Source organism: Pyrus communis, chromosome 5 (assembly GCF_963583255.1).
Source record: "Pyrus communis chromosome 5, drPyrComm1.1, whole genome shotgun sequence".
Taxonomy (NCBI): Eukaryota; Viridiplantae; Streptophyta; class Magnoliopsida; order Rosales; family Rosaceae; genus Pyrus; species Pyrus communis.
Window position 1 is genome coordinate 22,027,849 of NC_084807.1, and position 14,103 is coordinate 22,041,951.

Genomic DNA, 14,103 nt, shown 5'->3' on the forward strand with positions numbered 1-14,103 from the left:
GAACTTAGAACATTGTGTTTCGACAAAAAAAAAAAAGAACTTAGAACATTTTGTAATTTATTAATTTGCACAGACAATATTATCATCGCTGAGGGGTCGACAATGAGCTAACTTTTACAATGGACTAGCAATAATGTGATTCTAATTGGCCTTTAGTAAGAAACGAACCTAAAACCTCTCATTTGCAAATGCAGAAGAATACTAATAGATAGTGTTACTAAGCGAGAACATTGTGTAACTAAGCAGTCAACCAAAACATAATTCTATATTTAGCAGCCTAAAAATCCATGATGTGCAAAATATAAATAGAAGTCCAAAATGAGTCAAATTACAAGAATATTTTTGTACTTACTGTTTTAGAATTTATATTACGTTGTAAGAAAGGCAGTTACTAAATGCGGAAATGTCGTGGGTTTGGTACTCAACAATTTTGGACGGTCAAGCAGTCGGCTGGCAAACGCGAATTCTCACACAAAGATTAAAATCTTAATTTAAAAATAATAATTAACCTAAATTATGGATCAGGATCCTCTCCTGATCTAAGGATGAGGATCCTCCTAAGCAAAAAATATGGGCCGTTGGATCAAAATTCAACGGTTATAATTATTATAACTTTAAAGGGACCCTCCTGTTTGTAGCCGTTGAATTTTCATCCAACAGCCCACACTCCTTGGTCAGGAGGATCCTCATCCTTAGATCAGGAGAGGATCATGATCCCTAAATTATATATATCTAAACGGGCACCATGAATACGTGGCATTCTATGGTTGGTCGAATACCTCAAAGATGGATGGAGGTATCAGAGTTTGACCAACAGGATTCTCTCCAAATCTTTTTAGTGAGGATCGTGAGAATCCGTGAATCGTATCCGTTCATCGTACATCGTATAGTCAGTTCGTGCGGTCAGTTTTTGTCAAATACTGTTTGTGTTTAATTTTAAATAAAAATATTTAAAATAATTTATGATTGCACGATGTACGATAAACGGACAGGATTGACGGATCCCCATAATCCTTACAAAGAGGATCCGAATTCAGAGTTTGATGCCGAAAATAATGAAATGCCATAGATGTATCCTTTATTTGAAGGACCACCTTCTTGTATTATTTATTTGTTTTTAGTTTTATTTTTATTTTTGTTCAATCGATGGCCTCTCATATTATTTTCTCAATTTATGGTGTATATGATGGTCATGGTCCCATATAAATAGAGAGGTTGAATAAATCCAGCCGTTGGACTTGGTAATAAACCCAACGGTCAGGTTGAATAAACCCACCCCTCCTCATAATTAACAACCAAGAAAACAGGACAAGAAAGCGGTTGGCCTTTGTTACATATCCCAAAACAATGTTTATTTATGTCTCTAGTCATGTTTTATTTACAGCGTACTGCATAGACAAATCTGCATTTTGTACTTGGTCAAATGTAGTATACTTCATGAGTTCATTAATATTATATTTTTACAGATGCACGAGTATCATGCTATAGATGTTCTTGTCAATTTCAACAAGGTTTGACAAAAAGGTTTAAGTCTTTTAAAGTTATAGTTTAGTAGTAGAGTAAGTTCATGGTTTGATTCTTTCAAGTTCAACGAGAAAAACATTTAGAAGGTTCACACATCATGATGCAAACATAACTTGCTTAGACTTTTAAGGTAGGAAAAGAAAGAAAAAAAAAAGGGAATTGTTATTAACACTCCAAAAGTCTCATTCTACACTCCAAACTTTCTATATTAGGAAAGAAAATTACACTTGTGAGGAGTGTAGAATGAGATTTTTGGAGTGCCAATAACACTTCTCAAAAAAAAAAAAAAGCTTGAAATAATAAGTCGGTCAAGAAACTGAAATAGAAGTAAAAGGTTTTTATATGGAACTGTTGACTGTAAAAGTTACAAAACCTACGTGGTGCGCAGGATTTTGGGCCCAAACAAGAACAAAAGATTTAATTAAACAATGGTAGGTGCATCATTATGATATGTCTTTTTTTTTTTTTTTTGGAACTGTTATTAGCACTCCACAAATCTCATTATACACTCTTCACAAGTGTATTTTTCTTTCTAATTATAGAAAGTTTGGAGTGCAAAATGAGATTTTTCGAGTGCCAATAATAATTCTTTTTTTTTTTAGTATTATCAAACCTAATTCTTTTGAATCCCAGCCGCCAGTATAGTTACTCTGCTTACTAGCTCTTACCATTGCTGCCTACAGGTATAGATGGGAGGTAGGCGAAGGTAGCTTGCTTCTCTTCTCCTAGGCTACTACAAATATTATTCGCAAAGAATAGGCTGCAAGCGGTTCTTCGTTTGGTAAAGCTACTGGCCATTGGATGGCGACCGCCTCGTGTTCTCGCCTAGCCACTTTTTTTTTTATATATTTAATTTTGAATCTTAGACTAAAGAAGAAGCTCCTAAATCAGTGGGGGGCCAAATTAGTAGGAGAACCGTACTAACCACGCCGGTTACTTTCTCAAGGCTCCACAAGAGAAGAAAGAGGGTTTGGGTCAATTTCCTAATGAAGCGAAGGTCCCCTTTACTCCTTATTCTCTCTAAAAGCTTTATAAAGCTCACGAGAAAGGGTTGGCAATAACTATTAGCTGTAAACCATAACAATTACAGTCGCTCAAGCAAAATATTCGCCTTTGGAATAAGTTGGATGAGCAGGCACTTGAGCCTGGAACTGAGGAAATATAAGGGGGACATAGAACCGATCACTATACTGGGGGCGAGACAGGACCACGAGTTAAGATTCAAGTACCATTGAAAAGACTAAAGGAACGGAGAAAAAAACTACCTATAATAAAGCACGGGTAGACCAGAAGAAGCAAGGTTTAGATTACCAAATCTTGTACGCAATCTTCCTAGAAGAGCCCCCTGCCTTGCATTTTCTAGCATGTCCTTCTTGCTTGCTTACTAGCTCTTGTCTTAGTAACTCTTCCTCTTTCTAGGTGTTAAGTGTTAAAACATAGATTTCTCATTTGCCAAGAATTAGCCCGATTCGATCAATAATGTAATAACAGATGTCAACAGGCTATTGGTTGATATGAAGAGATAAGGATAGATACAGTAGGAATGGTTGTATTGGATAAGCCACATAGGCAAGTTAATTAGGAATTCTCTATATGTACCGGTGTTTTAGCACTATGTGCAGTTAATGAAAAACAATTCAGATTTGTTGATCTTTCTCTCTTTCCTTTCTTTCTTCTTCGACTTTATTGAAATTCTTCTTAGTTTCTCGATATTGTTATCATGGTATCAGAGTCGAGGTTCAATCCATGGTGAATTTTCCGTGGTGAATCTTCCACTATATATGTATTTTCTGAAGTAATTGGCCCTTCGAGGTACGTTATGTTTTTTCTGAAGTAATTAGCTCTTTGAGGTCCGTTCTTTGGCTACGGTCTGCAAGATTCAATGGTGCAAATTTCCAGGCGATCTTAGGTTTATAGTTTCTTATCTTGAAAATTCGCAAATGAACTGTTTAATAAATTATCTCTATAAGAAAATTTGCTGTGAATTGATGAAGTTTTAGTTTCTAAATTTGACTGCTTTCAACAAGGTCAATGTTTATTGGGTATTGCACTTAATCAATATTGTGGATTTGCTTAATCAAGATTGTGGGTCTGAAAAGCCGATGCTACCCATTTCTGTTGTAGTTAGTTGAATTTTGAAGATTACAGTGTGTGATTCTTATGAAAGATTTGAACATTTAGTTTCTTGTTGAAGATTGATATCATGGTTTCGTCTACTATGAAAATTGAAGGTTTGTTGGGTATGTTAACTATAAACTTAGTGATAACAATTACACTAAGTGGGTTTTTTAGTTTCAGTCAGTTTTGAAATGTTACAAATTGTTTGGTCATTTTGATGGATTTATGAATTGTCCACCCAAATTTACTGTAAGTGCTGAAAATGGAGTGAGTAAAGATGTGTCAGAAGATTATCAAGAATGGGAATCACTAGATTTGGCTTTGTTGAGTTTGTTAATTGCTACACTGTCTGATAATGCAATTGAACATGTTATTGGTTGTAGAACTGCTAGAAATGCTTGGTTGAGTCTTGAGGAAAGATTTGCTTTTGTGTCAAAAACTGGTGTTAATCATTTGAAGACTGAGTTACATACCATTCAAAAGGGTGGAGATTTAGTGGATAAGTATATGTTAAGGCTTAAATATATTAGGGATCAATTAACTGTAGCGGGAGAGTTTATTTCAGATAATGATGTCATTATTGCTGCTTTTGTTGGACTGCCAAAGGAGTACGCAACAATAAGAATTGTAATTTTGGCCTGGGATTCTACTATTTCAATGAAAGAATTCAGATCTTTACTGCTTGGTGCTGAAAGGGAAAATGAAACGGTGATTAATTCATTGTCTAATAGCATGTCAGCTTTGTATATGAATAGTGCATCATCCAGTTTGTCTGGTAATTCACAACTTAACAGTGGTTCTTCGAGTTCTAATTCTTTTGATGTTGAGTCAAGTACTAGAGGAAGAATCACTCAGGTTCCTTATGGCTCTCTGCCACCAAGTTTCACTTCTCAGCCACCTAGAGTTGTTCCTTATTTTCCTGGTCAAAACTTTAATTATGAAACTAGTTTTGTTGGTAGTAGTAACACTGATTCAGGTTCTGGTCAATGGTCTGGTGCAACTCAATATCATGGTGGGCAGCAACAACAAAAGCTATACAATGGTAGTCAACAGAGGAATAATGGAGGATATAGGTCAAATTACAAAGGAAAATGGTCTAATGGGTATATGAACAACAATACATGGTCTGGAAATACTAAGTCACAAATAACTTTGCATCTTAAATGTCAAATTTGTAAAAGAAAAGGTCACACTGCTCTAAATTGTTTCTTCAAGGGTTCTCAATCACCAACTACTGGTTATTCATCTGAGTGCCAGATATGTGGAAGGTATGGTCACACTGCACTTGAGTGTTACCACAGGGAAATTATGCATATCAACCTCCTAGGCCACCCATTTCTTAAGCACCAACATTCAATACTTCTTCATGAATGCCTTTAATTCCATATGGTTCATTCTCTCAGCAACAAGGCAATTGTAGTACATCAGCTCCTTTCATGGCACATTTTTCCTATCAAGTTCCAAGGGTTTATCCAAATATCTCTGATCAGAATCAAGCCTCATATCAAGTCCATGTTATGGCTGCTCAGAATAATGTACCTAATACTTCTGCACAGAATTCAACATGGATTCTTGATATTTGAGCATCCCACCATATGACTTCTAACATTGCAAGTTTGAACAATGTAACTCCATTTGAAGGTGTAGAAACAATCAAAATTGGGAACGGTCAGAGATTATCAATTCGTAATACTAGAAGTACTATGATAAAAACACCTTTCAGTTCTCAAATACTGAAACAAGTGTTACATTTTTCCTTTAATATCAGTTAATCTTTTATCTGTGACTCAACTGTGCAAAGACAATAAATGTTGGTTTATTTGTGATGACACAATATTCTTTGTGCAGGACAAGGCAACAAAGCAAATCTTGTAACAATGAATGATTAAGCCTGGAGAATTGTTTCAGATCCCTGCATCAACCTTCTCATCTTTAGCAGTTTTTATTGGACAATTGGTGAAGTCTTCAGTGTGGCATCAAAGATTGGGGCATCCAACAAATAAAGTATTGTCTGTTATGTTAGCTAAGTCTCAAATATCTCATGTTATAGATGATGTGCATAAGATGTGTACTGCTTTTATTCATGGAAAGATAGCTAAGAAATATTTTTCTTCTGAATCTGTGAGATGTCTTTTTCCTTTTGAAAGAATTCATATGGATGTTTGAGGGCCAACATCTGTTAAATCAATTGAAGGTTATAGGTTTTATGTTACCTTTGTGGATGATTATACTATACATGTATGGATTTTTCGATTATTCAGTAAATCTGAAGTCTTCTCAACTTTTGTTCAGTTCTATAATTTTGTTGAAGTTCAATTTGGAATTAAGATCAAAAGTATGCAACCTGATGAAGGGGGTGAGTTTGTCAATAAAGCTTTTAAGGATTTTGTTGCCTCCAAGGGCATGATTCACAGAATTTCTTGCCCTTACACACCTTAACAAACTAGTTTAGTTAAGAGGAAACATAGACATATAATTGAAACTGCTATAACATTGATGAATGTTGTTAGAGTACCTCAAGAATTTTGGTATCATGCTTGTGCTCATGCAGTGTATTTGATCAATAAAATGCCAAGTAGAACCTTGTAGATGGCTTCTCCTTATTATACTGTGTTTAATAAATCACCACAATTACATGACTTGAAGATATTTGGATCAGTTGTAAATCTATATTTGAGGCATTACAATGATTCCAAACTTCAACCGAGGACCTCTGTAAGTTTATTTCTAAGGTATGCTTCTGGTTATAAAGGTGTTATTTGCTTCTTCCAGAACACATCCACAAAGGTCAATTGAAACACAGTCTGTAAGTCACAGTTGCATGTCAATACAAGGATCAAATAATGATTCAGGTTCTACTTCTCATTGCAGACAAATCTCACAAGTCCTAGTTTACAATTTTTCTGAGAATGATAGTATTCCTACAACAAATCATACAATGCAAGAATCTTCATGGGGATCTGAAACTTCAAATTTCAGGCTCATTTTCAAGGTCAAGGTCAACTTCAATCTTTGTTACATGTCCTCAATCCTGAACAGTTACAGGTAATCCTACCATTTCCTTTTAATGTATCTCCAATTTCTATTCCAATTCAAGAACCAGTATCACATAACTCACACCCTATGCAAACAAGGATAAACACATGAGCTATTGAAAAGAAAAACTATGCTGCTTATCTTGCTTCATTTCCAAAACTTCAGTCATTACAAATTGATGATACTTGTAATACCATCTTTGCTGGATATTCATTTATAGTTGATGTTCATGATGGTGATGAACCAAAAACGTTTCAAGCTGATGCATCCAATCCCAAGTGGCAGCAAGCAATGCAATAAGAGTTTGATGCACTGAAAACTCAAGGGACTTGGAATCTTGTTCCCAAACCATCCAATAGGTCAATCATTAGCAGCAAGTGGGTTTATAAGATAAAAAGAAATCTTGATGGGAGTGTAGCAAGATATAATGCAAGGTTGGTAGCTCAGGGGTTCACTCAAGAGCAAGGTATTGATTACTCAAAAACGTTTAGTCCCGTGTTTCGTCATACCATAGTAAGACTGATATTGGCTTTGGCTACTTGTCACAAATGGGAACTAAGGTAACTGGATATAAAGAATGCCTTTCTACATGGAGAGGTTCAAGAAGAGATTTATATGAAGCAGCCATAGGGGTTTCTTGATTTAAAATATCCCAACCATGTATGCAAGTTGGTTAAATCCTTGTATGGGCTTAAACAAGCTCCAAGAACCTGGAATGCGAAGTTCACTGGAGTATTTCCATCTATTGGGTTTACTGTCTCTCAATCTGATGCAAATCTGTTCATTAAACATGATGGTAAGGATATTATCATCTTACTACTTTATGTAGATGATATTATTCTAACTGGTTCAAATCAAGCAAAGGTGCAATCTATCATTACTCATCTTGTAAAACTATTTGATTTAAAAGATATGGGAAGACTGACATATTTTCTGGGACTACATATGCAATATAAACTAGATGGCAGCTTGTTTATCAACCAATCAAAGTATGCAAGGGAGATGCTCAGTAAGGCAGGGATGAATTCATGTAAACCTACCCCAACACCATCAAAGCCACATACATAGTTGCTTGTCTGAGAAGGTACACCTATAGAAGATCCAATATTGTACAAGAGTGTAGTAGGAGCATTGCAATACTTGACATTCACATGCCAAATATATCACATGTTGTGAATGTGGTATGCCAATACATGACTCAGCCAACTAATGCACATTTTTTCTTGGTAAAACAAATCCTAAGGTATCTGCAAGGTACATTAGATTGTGGAATCACTTACCATCCACAGACATCAATATCTCAGCATTCTCTGATGCTAATTGGGCTGCAGATGTAAACACAAGGAGATCGAATTCAGGACATGTAGTGTATGTTGGTGATAATCCCATTTCATGGCAGTTGAAGAAACAAGCATTAGTTTCAAGAAGTTCACCTGAAGCTGAGTATAAGGCTTTAGTTAACTGTACTGCTGATGTGTGTTGGATCAGATCAGTGCTAACAGACTTGCATCAGGTTCTGACTTGTCCTCCAGCTCTACATTGTGATAATCTGTCAACTTTGGCAGTTTCATCTAATCCTGTGTTTCACTCCCGCATAAAACACATTGACACTGACTATCATTTTGTCAGAGAAAAGGGTTCAAAATCAAGATATAATAGTGCATTATGTACCAACAAAGTCTCAGGTTGCTGATATACTTACAAAGGGATTGCATAGTCCTCTATTCATCAAGCACTATCATAATCCCAGGATAGGAAATCCCGGCTGAGATTAAGGGGGAGTAATAATAGATGTCAACAGGCTATTGGTTGATATGAAGAGATAACGATAGATACAATAGGAATGGTTGTATTGGATAAGCCACATAGGCAAGTTAGTTAGGAATTCTCTATATGTCCCGGTGTTTTAGCATTATGTGCAGTTAATGAAAAACAGTTCATATTTGTTGATCTTTCTCTTTTTCCTTCTTTCTTCTTCTTCTTCTTCGACTCTATTGAAATTCTTCTTTGTTTCTCGGTACTGTTATCATAATGGGATTCTTCGTTAGAAGAAAGGTTATGTGACATGGACACCCAGCTCAACTCGGTTAATTGCCCATGAGATTCTCGATCAGTTTGATTGAATTATTTAAAGTCTTTCTCATTCTTCAACACATTGGAGCTTTTAATCAAAGATGTTCTCACCTCCCTTGTTCGGCCTCTCGCTTGAATCTGGACCTTTATGCATTAGCAGGCATTCAACTCAATCTAATAACCTACCTACGCCAATAAAAGATAAAGTTTTTGTATAGGCTTATCATACGATGCAAAACTAGTTTCATAACCATCATCCATCACCAATCACATTCCAATCCCACTTAAAACTTTTTAGATTCCTCGGATAGCCTCCTCTGTAAAGGCATTCCAGCTTCAGAGATGGGTGAGCTAGGCCATGAGGAATTTTTTACTGCTGGGATAGGGACATTTGGTTGCAATTTTTTACTGTTGGGGTAGGGCCTATATTTTTTTTATATTCAGAATAGACCTATTTGGTTGCAATTAAGTGTTTTTCCAAACTACTGTAAATACTCACTAAGTATACTTTAATTTCCCTAATTGTTTTTGTTAAGGCCATCATCTCCAAACTACTTTAAATATACTCTAGGCAAACTTGGTATTTTACCAAATGTGTAGGGATATAATGAGTAAAAATCGTGCATTCTGATTGCCCCCCACACCTGGACTTCAATCCCACCTCCCACCAATGAATCCAATTTCTCCAAAGGAAGGGATGGATTCGATCTTTCATGTGGGTCTCATACAGTCTTGATTATTCCATATCTTAGTAAACATAAAGATAATCTGTAATTGTAATCGGACTCTTTATTTTCGTTCAATTACGGGTGCACAAACAAACAATAAGTTCAATCCTCAATAAAGCCTACAAAACCTTAACGCAACCTGTTATTCTAAATCATTTCTCAAGTAGTGTACGACTTTTTTTTTAACAAAAAGTAGTATATGACTTTAGATCTTTCATTTTTGTTGTAGCTTAATAATAACTGAAGGAAATTTAGTTTCACACATTATTTAACCTTTTACACATGTTCTTATATTTTTTGTCATGAGATTAAATAAATTAAATGGGACACTCAAGAAATGTATGTTGAAGGACAAAACTATAAGTGACACACCCCGATCCAAAAATTGGGGTGTGCTAGCCGTCACGTGAGGTGACGTAGCCAAGTGCGCAATGCGGAAGTAATAGAGTGAAAATACGAGAAAAATAAAGTTGATGACATAATTTACAATAAAAAGATCAGTGAGTGATAGCGACAAACATGGAAGGAGAAATGCAAATTAAAAGTTCAAGTATCCTAGGTGCAGTCTAGAAACAAACACTACACAAGTGTTAACTAGAAAGTCCTACGTGGAGGGTGCTCCGTCAGAAATGCCTCGATGCCTCTTTCGTCACCCACGTCCTCGCTGCCTAAAACCTAGAGGGGCACAAAACAGAAAACGTGAGTGGGCAAAAACAAAGTTTTTTTTTCAAACCATTTCAATATCAAGTAATAACCCCTCTCTGTAAAACCCGCATACTTTCCAGAAAATATTATACGTACCTATATATCAAATCATGCTAAAACGATAAAGCTCAAATATGCCATGCCAGAATATGCCGCATTAGAATATCCAAACAAATAGTATAAACATCACGCAGGTGAGATAAAACAAATCATAATATGCCAGTAATATCAGTACATCAGCCGGAGTCATCTAAAATGACCTGTACGGTTGAAACTATAGCTCATCAACCACTATCCTGCACACGAGTGAGAACCACCTATAGTGTTCTGTACGACAGGCTGGTGTATATAAATACGCTCAATGCTACAATCACGTGAAGGTTGTGCGATGTATCGCAAGTCACCTACGAGTCAGAACCACCTAAAGTGGTATGTACGACAGGCTGGCACCTACCTTGGATCCAAGGTGAGCGTATGGTGCGGGAGGTAAACGATCACATGAAGGCTAGGCCCCACTCCGGCGGAGCACAATCACCGAGGTGCATGAATATAAGCTATAACTCAATCTCATCAACACCACGTCTATCACTAACAACATATTCACTTGACTTACATGAGCATCCGTTGCACCAAAGCATAACCAACACAATCACAATAATAATATCAATGATATTCGACATGGCATTTCAATTATAAAACCATTAAAACGTAATTTCTGGAAAGATACCAATCAATATATATATATATATATATATATATATATATATACACTGAAAACAAAAGCCCACTCACTGATATGTAGAAAGGTCGTAAGCCCTCGCGTGGCTGTGCTCGTCCTCCGGATAGTCATCACCTAGAAGCAAAACAACTATATAAACGTCAAATTAACGCACATAACCAACCTTAGGTAATAACTTCTTATACATTGCTCAAATGGGATGTTTGAATATACCAACGAGCTCTACTCAACCTCACGAATATCCCCATTTTTTTAAAATAATTTTTCGACCTCTCACGCGCCACCACACGCCGGCCACTCGTGGGCATATGCCTGGCACGCGTGTGGAACCCTAACGCCGTTAGGGAATATTCCGTTAAACCCTAACAGAAGTTAATGGCCGTTACCTGACGCCGTTAGAATATTTCATTAACTTTGATGAAATATTCACCTCCTTCTCCACTGAACCTCGCCGGTCACCGCCGTCCGCCGCCATCTGCAACTCGAATTTTCGTCGGTTTCTAGAAAAACTTCAAACCTTAATATCTTCTTCATTTCTCAACCAAATTCTATGAAATTTGTACCATAATGAAGCTTACAACGAGTAGATCAAAACCTTACCACTTTAGGGATCTAAAACCAAAGGAATCTTGCTAGAGAAACCTCGATAATTCGGCCAAACCTGCAACTTAATGAACTCGAGCTTCTCGACGTCCAAAATCCTTCAAACTTGTTCCCCGAGCTTCGTGAGAAGGTTTTAAAGCTCCCTACGACCTCAAAACTCGATGAAACCTCCGCGATCACGAGTGCATGAACAGTGCACCAAAACTGGGTTCTCAGGTTCTCGGATTTTCGAAGGTCTCACGTCGATTTAAGGGTATGGATGAGCTCTTGAGCTCACAAAGAACACAAAAGTAATCTCCTCGACGTCGATCCGTGAAAGATGAAGGTAGTTTGAAGAGTGACCGTACCACTTGTACAGACAACGGATGAAATCTGAGAGAAGGCGAGAGAGAGAGAGAGAGTCACGGGAAATGAGATGGGTGTGTGTGAGTGTGTGGTCCAGATGGTAGCCTACCAACAAAAAACAAAACAAACCAAACACCCTACAACACTAATTAACATCCAGGGGCAAAATTGATATTTCACACCTACGGTACAAATGATTCGGGATGGGTTGTCACAATATATGTATATTTTTCGTCATGTTTCTATATGTTTCTATATTTTTGCTATTTGCTTGTTAGGGCCGGAGTCTTCCTTCACTAATTGAGGACATAGATGGTGTTTAATTTAGCATCAACAAGAAATGAAAATATAATTCATGTTTAAACATTTCATGAATATTTATTTAGTATTTAAAAGTTATTTTTATAAATAAAAAATAAAAACTAAGCGTTGTTTGACAACTTTTTTTTTTTTGTCAGTTTTTATTTTCATTTTTTTGAAAAGTAAAACTAAAATCTTGTTTGATAACTAATTTCAGTTTAAGAAAAATAAAAAATGAAGAAAAAAAAAAGGCCGAATTTTGAGAACTCAAGAAATTAATTTTCAAATTTTTTTTATTCGGCCGTTGGATCGAATAATTGAAGAAGATCAAATAATAAAAATTAACAATGAACGTGTGAGAAGTAAAAAACTTATGGATAGTACACTCTACACCAAAATGGTTATCAAATAGCCCCTAACTATGTTTATGCATCTTTCCCCGTGTTGAAGGCATGAAGTAGTTTTTATGGCTTTCGTGGGTGGACAAAAATGGTAAAGAGACGGTCGATGAACAGTCTTCTATACGGATTTGTCCTTTCCTTAAAAACACAACTGACGGTTTGCAAAAGCAATGTTATCATTCCAAGGCAATGTTATCATTCCTTTTATTCCTTTAACAAAAACCAAAGGTGTTGCCTTTGTGTACTTCCACTCATACCAGAGTTTGTATGCTTGGGATTCCAATTGGATAAGGGACTCCTACGTGGGGCTGGATGCCTCAGTACATTTATTTTTTTTGTTTACTTTTGGGGGGGTCAATGATACATAAGAGTCATAAAATAATGGCGGATTTAGAATTTCACATTACGAAAAATGTAAAGCTTGAATGCTTTAACTTCTTGTGTACCTAATATAGAATAATTTTGAAGGTTACTTTCATTATATTCTGCTATTAAGACCCGTAGTTACGCTATGAAGCCAGTAGTTATGCTGGAGTTTCTGTCTCCTTGTCGCAGCCCTCCCGACGGATGCAGATATAGTCTTGGTGCCCCATTTATAAAAAATAAAAAAAATAAAAATAAAAAAAGAGTAAGAAACTGTAGAGACAGAGACCAAAATAAAATCCACCCACCGTTGAGAGAAGCCAAGCTTGAGGAGAACATTCTTTGAACATATAGGCTGTGTGTCCTTTCTTGCATTTTAAATTTAACCGCTTTGTGGAAATCAACCTGCACTGTTAGTTTTTGGGTAATACTAAGGAGACTAAATTTGTAGATAAAATTTTGTAAACTAAATAGCATGAAAGTTGATGATTGGATTATTGTCTAACCTTTGATAAATGTTTTTATTTCTTATTGATAACATATCTTTTAGTTTACAAATTTTATCTACAAATTTAATTTCTCTAGTATTACGCGTTAGTTTTTACTGTCCTCTTGTAAATTTGTAATACAAATATATAACTTTAATATTAGTTAAAAGTGTAACAGATTTTCACCTAGCAAAAGCAAGGGGGTAAATTGAAAAAGCAAAACTCTGACCTAAGTTGAGTAAAAGGCCTAGTAGTCAGATTGATATTTAACCAAAATGCCATACTTTTTTCATTCCTTGTAGAAAAATACATGAAGTTGTCTTACACATTTTCTGACTAAGATGACAACTCATTTGCTTATTGCTATTAATTCTACTAACTAAAAATTAACAGAGAGTTATTTCTATTGGAATTGCACTGGTGTTTTTTCTACAAAGGGTAAATGAGAAATAAATGTGTGTACAGTTAAAACTTATACAAGATAAGCTTGTGCTATTCACACACCAGAGTCCTTTCTATTTTCCACATAGTCTTTGTTAGTTACTATCGTTGTTTGATTTTTTCAATTTATTTAAATTAACGGTTAAGAAATTATTCTTTATGGGGATACATTCATTTATTGAATCATTAATTATTATTTTTCCCCATAAATGAGTAGTTTTTGTTATGACTTCAAACTT